The 12973-nt window shown below is 39.3% G+C and overlaps 1 long non-coding RNA gene across 1 annotated transcript in view; it reads left to right on the forward strand.

Moving 5' to 3' along the window:
* LOC112822408 (uncharacterized) overlaps positions 1-2743 on the forward strand; it is a 38906-nt gene extending 36163 nt beyond the window's left edge. The window contains exon 4 of the long non-coding RNA XR_003207699.2: positions 2199-2743. This is a non-coding gene — a long non-coding RNA (uncharacterized lncRNA). The remainder of the gene's footprint in view (positions 1-2198) is intronic.
* The last annotated feature ends 10230 nt before the right edge of the window (positions 2744-12973 follow it).

Below are 12973 nucleotides of genomic sequence, written 5' to 3' on the forward strand. Positions count from 1 at the left end.
ACACATTTACCAGGGTAACTATGTGTGACCGTCAATAAAAGTGATGGTATGTCACTTCTGAGGTAGATTACTGAAAAAAAAATTGTGACTTCTGCCTGACTTTTTCTCTTGGATCACTTGCTCTGGAGGAAGCCAGCTGCCATGTCATGAGGACAGTTTAGTGACCTATGAAGAGGCCCATGTGGTGAAACTGAGGCCCTCTGCCAATAGCTGGACCAGAACTGAGGCCTTTTGTCAAGAGTTATATGAGTAAGCCATCCTGGAAGCAGATTCAACAGCCCTCGTCAAGCCTTTGGATGACTGTAGCCCTACCTGACACCTTGATCTAAGCCTTAGGAGACCCTGAGACAGAACCTATTCTTCCAAGCTGCTTCTTGGACTTCTGACCCTCAGAAATTGTACTAGATGATACATGTTTATTGCTTTAAGTTGCTTTAATTTTAAGTCACTTTGATTTTTTTTTCACATTGCAATAAACAACTAATATATCTACCATTTATTTGTTACTGTGACTGGTGCTGGCAATGAATAGAGCTTGATCCGACCCTCTAGAAGCTAACAGTACCCAGAAAAGCAACAACTGGTATATAAGCACCTACGTACAACAGAGTACAACAGACACTATAAGGGAGATCCCTTACAAAATGCCATAGGAGGCAGGAGATAACAATTAACTCCATTTGGAGAGAAAAGGGTCCCCAAAAAGACAGAAAAATAGACATTTGGAAATTAATTTCCAAGAAAAATCAGGACTTTTCAAGTGAAGAAGAGGGAATAGCAAATGCAAAGATCCAGAAATGAGAAACCATTGCATGTCTTAGGGAATGTGTTCTATATAGTTACAGCCAAGGATTGACATAAGGATTCCTTGCTAGGGAGGATGGATTTCTTCTAAGATATGAGAAGCCCTTGATTGACAGGGTTTAAGCAGAAGATTGACATGATCAGATATATGTTTTAGACAGACAACTATTGTGAGTTTCACCAGAAAGGCCTAATAAGCCTAGAAGCGGGAAGAAATAGAGGTCATATAGAAAACTCTTGCAGTTCTTCTCAGCAGCTACTCCTGTTAGAGACTAGTGAGCTTCTGATGTGACTGTATCACTCATATTTTTTTATTAATCCTTTAATTAAGATATATATTTTTATAAGGGCACCTGGGTGGTTCAGTTGGTTAAGCATCTGCCTTTGGCTCAGGTCATGGTCCCAGAGTCCTGGGATGGAGCCCTACATCGGGCTGTCTGCTCAGCGGGGAGCCTGCTTCTCCCTCTGCCTCTGTCCCTCCCCCTGCTTGTACTCTCTCTCTCTCTCTGTGTCAAATAAATAAATAAATAAAATCTTTAAAAAAAAGTGTTCCCAATACTCATTTTAAAAAAGATATATATTTTTATAATAATTTTTATTTTTTGTTTACATTTGAAATTTGGATTACCAAAAGTTTACAAAACTAGTACAAGGAATTCCTATATACTGTTCACCCAGCTTCCCCAAATGTTAACATCTTACATAACTACAGTACAATTATTAAAATCAGGACATTAACATAGCACTTTAAACTAGTCTACTAAACTTATTCAAATTTCACCAGTTGTCTGATTAATATGCTTTTTTCTGGTCCAAGATCACATTTTGTTCTTTTTGTCTCCTTAATCTCCTTGAATCTTGAACAATTTTTCAACCCGTCTTTGTCTTTCATGACCTTGATACTACTGAAGAGTACTACCCAGTTATTTTGTAGAATGTTCATCAACTTGGGTTTAGTTTATCTGATATTTCCCCATGATTAAATTTAAGTTATGCATTTTTGGCAAGAATGCTACAGAAATGATCTTACGTGTCCTCAGTGCATCATATTGGAAGTAACATGATATGTCTCATTATTGTGATGTTAATTTTGATAACTTGGTCAAGGTCGTGTTTACTAAGTTATTACGATTCCCTTTGTAATTAGTAAGTATCTTATAAGAAGATACTTTGAGACTATGCATACTTTCTGGTTTTTTTTTTTAATCAAACTTTTGCCCAGGAATTTTAATATCCATTAATGCCTGAAATAATGATTACTTTGGTGCTTGCCAGACGGTGACAGTCAAGAGATTTTGAATGGTGTTGTGTGGTCATTTTAAAGCATGTACACAAGTTCTTTGACACTCCGTTGTTCAAGACAGGAAGCCTAATTCTCCTCTCCTTTATTTTAGGCTACCTTCAGTGCCTCTCTTCTAATGCATAGAATGTCAGAAGTGACTTCAAAGACCAGGTCAGAAAGGGCATTGTGATTTCCTCTCTGCCCCTCTATTAGATCCCTCACTTTGGGAGAAGTCGGCTGCCATGCATGAAGACACTGGAGCAGCCCTATGGAGGCTAGCATTAACTTGCAGGGTGTGAGTGAGCTACCTTAGAAGTGAATCCTCTGGCCCTGGTAAACACCTTGACTGCAACCTTATAAGAACCCCTGAGCCAGAACCACCCAACCAAGGCACTCCTGGATTCCTGACCTACACTAATGAGTGTGAAAGATAACAAATATTTATGGTTTTAAGCCACTAGTTTTTGGTATAATTTGCTCCACAGCAATAGATAATGAATTCATGCTGGTAAGTAGAAACGAAATCATGAGAAAAGTGTTAAGGAAGAGCAAATGGTAGGAAAGAAAGTGTACCCAAAAGAGGGGAAGTAGGAATGCATGTTAAAATAATAATGAGATCCTACTTCTCACCCGATAAGCTAAAATTAAGAAGTCTGATAGTACCAGGTATAAAGTATTCTCAGGGGTGCCTGGGTGGCTCAGTTGTTAAGTGTCTGCCTTCGGCTCAGGTCATGATCCCAGGGTCCTGGGATCGAGCCCCGCATCGGGCTCCTTACTCAGCAGGGAGCCTGCTTCTCCTTCTCCCGCTCCCCCTGCTTGTGTTCCTGCTCTCGCTGTCTCTCTCTCTGTGTCAAATAAATAAATAAAGTCTTTAAAAAAAATTAAAAATAAACCTGTAAAAAAAAAAGAATTCTCAAACACTCAAACAATTGTAAATTGTTGGTCATTTCAGAAAGCAGTTTGACATTATCTAATAAAGGTAAAGATACACATACCACCAGATAAGTTATCAGAATCCTACTCCTAGACACACATGCAACAGAAATAGGTACACATGGACGTCAAGAGACACGTACATGAAATGTTCATGGCAGTATTACTCGTAATATCCTGAAACTGGAAACAAACCAAGTATCCATCAACGGTAGAATGTGTAAGCGAACTGTGGAACATTCATTCACTTGAGTGCTGTATATAAATAAAAATTAACCAACTGCAGCTACAAGCAATAATGTGGATGAATCTTTTTTTTTGGAAGATTTATTTATTTATTTGACAGAGAAAGAGGCAGTGAGAGAGGGAACACAAGCAGAGGGAGTGGGAGAGGGAGAAGCAGGCCCCCCGCCGAGCAGGGAGCCCGATGTGGGACTCGATCCCAGGACCCTGGGATCATGACCTGAGCCGAAGGCAGATGCTTAATGACTGAGCCACCCAGGCACCCCAGTGTGGATGAATCTTAAGAATAACATTGAGTGGAAGAGATCCAGCCAAAGAAATATATATTGTATGATTCCATTTGTGGAAAGTTCAAGAGCAGACAAAATTAAACAATTTTTTTTGAGATGCATACTTAGGTGATAAATCCATTAAGAAAAGCAAGAAAAAGGGCACCTGGATGATGTAGTCGTTTGAACGTTGGACTCTTGGGTTCGGCTCAGGTCGTGATCTCAGGGTCGTGAGGTGGAGCCCCATGTCAAGCTCTGTGTCTGCTTGGGACTCTCTCTCCTTCTTCCTCTGGAACCCCCCCACCTCTCTCAAATAAATAAATAACTCTTAAAAAACAAAAAAGAAAAGCAAGAAAAGTGAATGTCATAAAAGTCAGAATAATGGTTCCTTTAGGGAGGAATGTAGGAATTGTGGCTGGACAGAGGCCACGGGTAGGGTCTTTTGAAAGTGTTTACAATATATCATTTCTTTTTGTTTTTCCTTTAGAAATCATTGCTATTGTGGTTTAACTCAAATGCAATAAAATTATTATAATATTGTATATATGTATAGTATATACATACTCAATGTATAATGTAAACCGTGTATTAGTCACATAAATGTTGACTTTATAATAATTCATTAAACTATTCATTTGTATTCTATGCACTGTATGTGTTTTTACACTTTAAAAAGTTGCCAATAGAGTTTGCATACAGGTGAGGATCTTGGGAATCAAACTGGATCAAAGGTGAACATGAACTGGCAATTAGGGTTCTGTTAAAAAGAAATTAACACACGCTGGGAAATAAGAATAAAGGAAGCACACAGTAGACAAGAGGCTATCCTCCCGGCTCATATGTGGAAACATCACTGAGTGGACCAGGGGCATATCCTGACTGCCAAGGCAGGTCTTAAACCTGGGCAGTTTGCCTTATGAGAATTTTACCCTGAGATCAGAAAGCATATGGGCCCAAGAGAAGGTAGGCTTGATGCTATCAAAATTATGAAGAAGATGAAGCCTTCAACATCTTCCCCATCTGTGTCTCTGCTTGTGTTTCACTTCTCCACACCTTCTTCGGATACTCAGCAGTTTGTGTTATTTATCTCCCTTCCTTCCTGTCATAACCCATATCAGAAGTCAAGGCAGTTCTAAAGGCCAGCTTTGTTGACTCTTGGTCTAGTCAGTGGTATCACACTGGTGGAAGGTATTTGAAACTTAATCTAAATCTCTGATTATGAATGAAAGGTTTTGTGGCCTTTGGTGAAATTTCTGTCACCAGTGACTGGTTGTATGAGGTATTTTTTGGGTGAAGTAGGCCTTCCTGCCCCAGACGTGGCACCCTGTAAGAACTGGTATGGTACACCCTGGGGAGAAGGTGTCAGGTAACTTTAAAAAAAAATCACCCTAGGTGATTCAGATATGACAACCTGTATCCTGTATGACAATATGCCTTCTTTCCACACCCTATCCCTCACTGAGAACCACCCATTTACAGGAAGGCCATTCACTGAGCAGATATAATATCTATCCATCCATCCATCCATTCATTCATTAAACAACTATTTCTTTCTTTCTTTCTTTTTTTTTTTTTTTAAGACTGAGCCACCCAGGTGCCACTAAACAACTATTCCTTGAGTTCTAACTATGCTTCTGGCCCTGGGCTGGCACTGGTGATTCAGGGTTGAACAAAAACAGTCATGGGCCCTGCCTTCTTAGAATGGTTTGGTGTACAAATTAATGAAACCAAGCAGATAAGTGTAAAATCACCAGTCAGGTAAGTGTTATAAATCTGGCTTTACTCATCAAGAAGAGAGCTAAATGAACAGTAGCTTAATAATCAGGATTTTTCAAATATAAGATGAGGAAATTATATGGAGAAAAATGACTACTTATTTTATGTTAAGGAAAGACATAAAAGAGACATCAAAAAAGAGGTTTGCTCTGTAACAACTAAAACTGATGAAGATCATTATTATTTTTTAAAAAGATTATTTATTTATTTATTTGACAGAGAGAGAGAGCACAAGGTGGGGGAGCAGCAGGCAGAGGCAAAGGGAGAAACAGGCTCCCCGAGGAGCAGGGAGCTTGATGCGGGGCTCGATCCCAGGATCCGGGATCATGACCTGAGCCGAAGGCAGTTGCTTAACCAACCGAGCCACCCAGGTGCCCCGAGATCATTATTCTTGATATTTAAAAATCCTGTTTATCTGCTCCAGTTGTTCTCTCAAACTATTTTGAAAAATACTAGGTTATAAAATAAATGTAAAATTAATGTCCGAAGAAAACCACAGGAGGTTTGCTGTAGCATAAAGAATTTAACATAATAGTTATCACTATCAGAAAGTTTGTCCTGTGCCATGTGTGTTGTTATATATATGTATAAATATATACAAATGTCTAAATATATTATAAAGATATAAATACACATTTATTATATATTGGTGATTATGTATATGTATGTATATATATATCAGTGATTATGTATATGATAAGTGATTATATATCAGTATTGAATATATATATTAATAGAACCTCACAGTACCCTATAGAAAAAAGAAATTAAGACTCAGAGAGATTAAATAACCCAAGATTACACAGCTAATATATATATTTTAATAACACTTTTTTGATACATGATTCACACAGCATAAAATTCACCCTTTTAAAATGCACATTCCAGTGGTTTCCAGTACGATTCAGAGAGTTGTAAATTGCTGCTAACTTCTGGATCATTTTCATCACCCTGAAAAGAAACCCTCTGAACCTAAATTTTCCCTCATTCCTCCTCCTCCTCCCAGCCCTAGCAATCACTGACTACTTTCTTTCTATATGACCTTGCCTATTCTGGATATTTCATATAAATGTAATCACAAAATGGAGTCTTTTGTGTCTGGCTTCTTAGGGTGACTTTTTTTTTTCTTTTTAAATATTTTATTTTTCAGTAATCTCTACATCCAACATGGGGCTCAAACCCACAACCAGAGATCCAGAGTCGTGCACTCTTCTGACTGAGTGCCCCTAGGGTGATTTTTAAATAGCTATTCATGTTGTAGCATACATCAGTACTTCATCTCTTCTTATTGCCAAATAATATTCCGTTACATGGGTATACCACATTTTACTCATCCATTTATCAGTTGATGGACATTTGGGTTGTTCCCACCTTTTGGCTAGCATGAATAATGGTGCTATGAACATTTGTGTACAAGTTTTGTGTGGACACATGTTTTCATTTCTCTTGGGTATAATTTAGACATGGAATTTCTGGGTCACATGGCAACTATATTTTAACCTTTTGAGGAACTGCCAGCCTACCAATTTCCATTCCCACTGGTAGTGTATAAGGGTCCTAACTTCTCTGCATCCTCACTAGTACCCATTGTTTATTATCTGTCTTTCTGACGATAGCCATTCTAGTTGGGTGTGAAATGGCGTTTCACTGTGATTTCGTTTGCATTTCCCTGAGGGCTAATGATGTCTTTTTCTGTGTTTATTGGCAGAATACTATGTATGATATGATAAATTTTTTTAAATGCCAGTTATCAATACTTATTAAAAGCATAAGAAGACTATGTACCAAACTGTTAGCAGTGGGTATTGCTGTAGAATAGAATCATGGGACATGGTGGCTCCTTAAATTTTACCTTCTGCATTATTAATTTTTATAGCAACAGGCATACATTCCTTTTATAATTAGAAAAACAAAGCACAGTTAATTAAATAAAACAACACGCAGAGACTGACCATCTCTAATCCTGGAGGGTCAGAACATTCCCCCCAGACACTGTGTTGCCTTCTTCTTAGGTCCAAAAGTGCGGGAAAGCATGGAGGGAAGGTGGCTAAATGATTTCTGAGCCATGTTTTGGAATACCTTTCCTCAGGGTGACAATGTTATAAACCGTGGTGAATTTCCAAGGCTAGCCCATTCTGCTATAGATTAAGAATAGGCTTCTGAGGCTATCTGGTAAACTCAGCTACCAAATTTAGTATTGATCCCAAGGATATATGTGTTCTATTGTCAAAATGCTCAGCTTTTGGAATGCGTCCTTACAAATCGGTAGAGAACTGCCTAGACAAGTAAATATAATGAATAAATACAAGAAGTTTGAGTGTGAATGTGCCATGTTATGGCAATGTGTTCAATATTTTTAATTCTCTTTCACCATGGAATGTTTCTTTGATTTCTCACTTGCTATCTGTGTAGCTTATGAAGGCAATTATATTTTTATTTTAGTATTGTGAGAAACGAAGTTGATAACGGAATGCATAAACTTTCAGAATGTATAAGACTTTCTTGTTTTCAAACAGATCAGTTTTTCAGAATATAGTGAAAATAAGCAGTTCTTTTGGGAATGGACTTTTTTTCTCCCCCAGACAGTTACCCTGGAGTGAGTACTTATGGTCTAGATAGAATCCCCTGAAAACAGAAGTGTTGTCATATTCTTGTTTGTATGTAACACTTATTTATTACAAACGGCCCGAAATGCTAATTTAAAACTAACTCTCAAAAATGAGTTCAGAGAAGCTTAGTTCAGAATTAATTTATAGCTTGAACACTGAGGGAATATTTGGGTCAATTTATTATTCACTGAGATTGTTGAAAATTTATATGATGATTATTCTGATTCCATCTCTAGGCAGAAGGTTACTCTCAGTGGAAAAAACCCAACAACTTCCAAGGCTATTGAAATGCCACGCATATAAGCATCCAAGCTCCATTGGCAATTTGCATATGTATGTGGGGTATGGTGTGTGTTCCCACCCCCACACACAATCCTTAAAATTACCTGGAATATTAACAAATAATATCCTTCCGTTCCATGTTAGTAATATCGTCAGAAAGATGGTTATTTGTGAGACTCTGTAGGCATTTCGCTAATGACTAGTTTTATATCCTGACTCCACCGTTCTGGGCCCACCGTGGTTTGCCCACATTCAGACAGTGAGCTAGTGACAGGCTCTGTGGAGAACAGAGCACTTCTCTGTCTACAGAATTCCAGGCACCAGGATGAACACATATGCACTGTATACTTTGAGTATTTTTATATGACTCAGTATAAATGTATACATTCATAGCTTCGTGAGCACATGTCTGTAAATATGAGGGTCTCAATAGCTTCATGCATTTTCCTCACTAGCCAGTGAGTTTTCTGTTATATTTTATAAATCCTCTATTATTCCTGGATAGGAAGTACTAAATTTCTGAGGTTTTAACAAATATCATGTTTCACTTAAACCGTGTAGAACTTATCCCAGTATAAGTACTTTTAAAAATGTTTTTGATTTAAATTTTATTTAAAAATAACATAAGTAATTCATGTTCATAGTGGAAACATATAAAATACAGGAAAGTAAAAAAAAAGTCACACCTGATCCCACCACCTGGAGATAATAACAATCATAATAAATTTGATGTATAATTTTGTATATTTTTTCCACATACCTTTATGCATGTATATAATTTTTCATAAAAACAGATTATCATACAGATGTCTCAAAACTTCCAAACCCTGCTTTTAAAATTTAATATACCATGCATACTTTTCCATTTCCAACATAATATTTCATGGCTGTGAGGCCATGGGATTCTAGTTCTATGGTACCGGGAAATTCCTTGCCCCCCACAAAGAACTCAGCCCCCTCCAGGGCCTTGCCTCCTAAGAGAGTGGTCTGCATCATTATGGAATCAAAGGGTAGCTATCTCAGGTGGCTGGATGTCCATGTGAATGTGAGTGAGTGAGTGTGTGTGTGTGCGTGTGTGTGTGTGTGTGTGTGGCACTTCACAGTGTAGAATCCGGGTGATCTGGGGTAGAAAGAGGAGTAGACTATAGGCCAGGGGCCAGGGACCAAGGGCCAGGGTCTGAGAATTCTAAATTTAGTCCCCGTTTCCAGATGATTATGAAGCTGTCTTTTTCAAGGTAAAAAGATACAATATATTTAATTGAATAGTTTGTTAGACTGCCTTTGTCATTTCAAAATATTGTGTGTATGGTACGTTTGTGATTCTCCATTTGTATTCTAGGTGGGCCCCCAAAATGTTAGGAGCAGGCCGAACATATATATTCTATGACTTCTACTTTCTAGAATATATATTTTGTTTTGTTTAATTTAATTTACATTTTCCTTGGGGATGAAAGGGAGTAGTATGTAAATGAGTATGCTCATTTATTGACTAGTTAAGATTCAGCTTAATATTTCTATTGAAGCTTTACCATACCTCGGCACTCCACTGGGTATAGGCACAAGAAGTAAAAATACACAGCCAGGCTATTGTGGAGCTCACAATATCCTAGGGATCTCAGACATGTGAAATGATTACTACATGGGGTGATAAGTACATCAGTCAGGTGTGGACATGGGTACAGAAGCCACAGAGAGAAAGGAGGGAAAATCTGTAGGTCAGGATCCTGGGATCAGTTAGTTAACCTGGTCAACTATACCGACACAGAAATCTTGAAAGGGCTGTAGAAACCATCCCATCCAAGATGAATTATTGTAAACTTTCTAAGGGGCTTAAAGTTTTTAAAGTTTTTGATAAATTTGGTAAGTTGGTCACTTGACAAAGTAACCATTCAAGAATTCACTTTCAGCAAATGACTTTTAGCTAATTGGCTGGCTTCCTTGAGGGGAAGCGTCATTCAAGCTGGGATATAATGAATTCACAGAAGTTTGAATGGGAAAGAATGCAGTGCCTTACTGAAGAAAAATATTCTGTGAAGAGGGAACAGCACATGTGTCATCTTGGAGGCATGGAATGGAATGACATGTCCTGAGAACAGTATTTAGAAGTGCTAGAGTAAAAAGAGTAAGGTGCGGAAGCAAAAGGATTCAAAACTAGAGAGAAAGGCAGAGCCGTAGTCTGGGGGGTTTTGTGGCCCTGGATCCCAGGGAGTTTTATCCTGTAGGAAATGGAAGCTGAAGTTGAAGAATTTGAAGCCAGGAAATGAGAACATCAGATTGCATTTTAGACAGATCGTTATGGCAACAGTACGGGGGAAGAATTGGAAGTGAGTAGTCCGGAAGGAGGGAGTCCACTGCCGAGAAGGCAGAATACTCCAGGGTTGCGATGAGGGCAGGTTCTGGATTCAGACTGCTGGGAGTCAGCACCTGTTTCTACCACTTAGCACCTGTGTCTTTGGGCAAGTTCCTTAGCCTCTCTGTTGACCTGGTTTCCTCATCTGTAAAAGGCAAATTATAATAGCTGTGAAGATGAAAGGAAACAATACCTATAAAGTGCTCAGGGCAGACACTGCCATATAGAAAGCTCTCAATACCTGCTTACTACAAGTACTACTTGTAGTAGTAGTAAAAAAAATAATAATTATTATCTTTCAGTAGTTCAAAAGAAAGATAACGATGGTCTGAACTGGGGTACAGGCAGTGGAAAATGTGAGGAAGGGAAGGGGATGAGAAAGACAAGGAGTGGGTTTGACAGGACTTTTAGTTGATTAGATTCAGGGGTGGGGTAGGAGATCTCTTGATCTCTAGCTTGAATGACCGAGTGGAAGGTGTTGGTACCAAAAACGTTTGGGAAGGCAGGAGCAGGGACAAGCTGGGCGGTGGAAGATAATGAATTCTGTTTCAGAGATGTTGAGTTTTAGATACTTGTGGGTCATAAAGGTGGAGATGTCCCAAAGGCAGAGAGATATGCAGGCTGGAGTTCAGGAAGGTGAGGTAAAGGCCACATGAGCCGAGTGCCAGGGTAACAGACTTATTGACTGGAAATAGCTGCCCTGACATACAAATATTTTTTCCTGTATTTAGCCCCTGATGCATGACGTCTGTTAGTATCCAGAAGGGAGGGCACCTTAATTGAGTTGCTACCTCAGGTGCAACTTCCAGCATAAAATCTTTGCTGATCAACCCAATCAGATAGGGTCTCTTTACTCTGAGACCCTTTGTTAAGGACTGAATGTTTACGTCCCCCCCAAATTCCCATATTGAGGTCCTAACCCCCAGTGTGATGCTATTTAGAGATAGGGCCTTACTGGGGTAATTAAGATTAGATGAGATTCTGAGGGTGGGGCGCTGGTCTGATGGAATCAGTGCCCTTGTAAGAAGAGACACCAGAGAGCTTGCTCTTGTATTCCACATACACCAAGGAAAGGCCATGTGAGCACACGGCAAAAAGGCAGCTGTCGACAAGCCAAGAAGAGAGCTCTCACTACAAACCAATCCTGCTGGATCTTGATCTGGGACTTCTAGTTTCCAGAACTGAGAAAAGAAATTTTGTTGTTTAAGCTACACTATCTATTTTTTTATGGCAGCCTGCTCTACCTAAAACACCCTTGTATGAGGCTTCACCGTATTTCTCCTATAGGTTGGCCCTCCTTTCACTCTAGTAATGCACATTTCCTCCTACTGCTTCCAGATAGAGGCATTGGGAGGGCGGATCCTTCATCATACTTACAGTACGTTTCCCTGCAAAGCCCTGTTTTGCCCATAGTAAATGTTTAATAAACATCTGATGACCTGAGGTCAGCTTGGAAAGACTGAAGATCATGCAACACTTTGTGTGAAGAGGGTCACGGAGAATGTGCTTAGTGTGCGGTACAAGGCAGAATCCTGGGGTACAAGACTGCAGTTTAGGTGGAAACAGGATGGTCTCAATATGAAACTGGGAGATTACCAAGAAAAGACAGTTTCTCAAAGATCAGTGGGAAGAGCGAAATGGCCAATGTGTTCCACATGAGGCATATTTTTCATGAGCATTTTGTACCATGCAGACCATTATGTAAGATTACACGGTGGCTTATCTATTTCAAATTGATTTGAAAAATCATTATAGTCTTTGAGTTAGGATTTTGCTAAAGCAAATGAATTTAAGGGTTAAAATCAACAATGGTTCAGGACCCTAATAGTTTGATGCCATTCTGCTTCAAGAACAGTCAACCAACCAACCAAACAATCCAACAATGACAGTTTTCCTCCAAAGAGATGAAACAAAACAGATTTTGTTCATTGCATTTCAAACTCTCGTCAACTTTACTGGGAATCATTTAAAGTTGACTGAGTGTTCTTAAGTAAAGTCTCAGGGGTGATGCTGTGAGTCTGTGTATTCTCTGTGGGATGCCAAGTGTGTGCTGGCAATCATGGTAAGAAATACAGGGAACTTGCCCCAAATGTGTCAAGACACTCCTCTGTGAGGATGGGGGAGGGGAGAAGATTTATTTTTTTCTCTGGAGCCTCTTCCTTTACCATCTTGCTAATCTCTTGAGTGCTATGGAAGCAGGGACTTTCTAGCAGCATCCTCTCTGAAGCCCAACAGTACAGAGGATAAGAGTGGAGTACATTTGTGCTGACCTATCCACCTAAGAGAAACCAGAAGCACATGGATCACTGGACAACACTTAGAGCCTGGAGCTGTGGAAACTCCTAGACTTGAACTCTGATATGGGTGCCCCTAGCCACAAGTGGCTAAGGAGCCCAGCCTGGACACTTGGCTAGTCCAAATTGGG

This window comes from Callorhinus ursinus, unplaced genomic scaffold, assembly GCF_003265705.2.
Source record: "Callorhinus ursinus isolate GAN/ISIS: 27379988/994484 unplaced genomic scaffold, GSC_fseal_2.0 scaffold1, whole genome shotgun sequence".
NCBI lineage: Eukaryota > Metazoa > Chordata > Mammalia > Carnivora > Otariidae > Callorhinus > Callorhinus ursinus.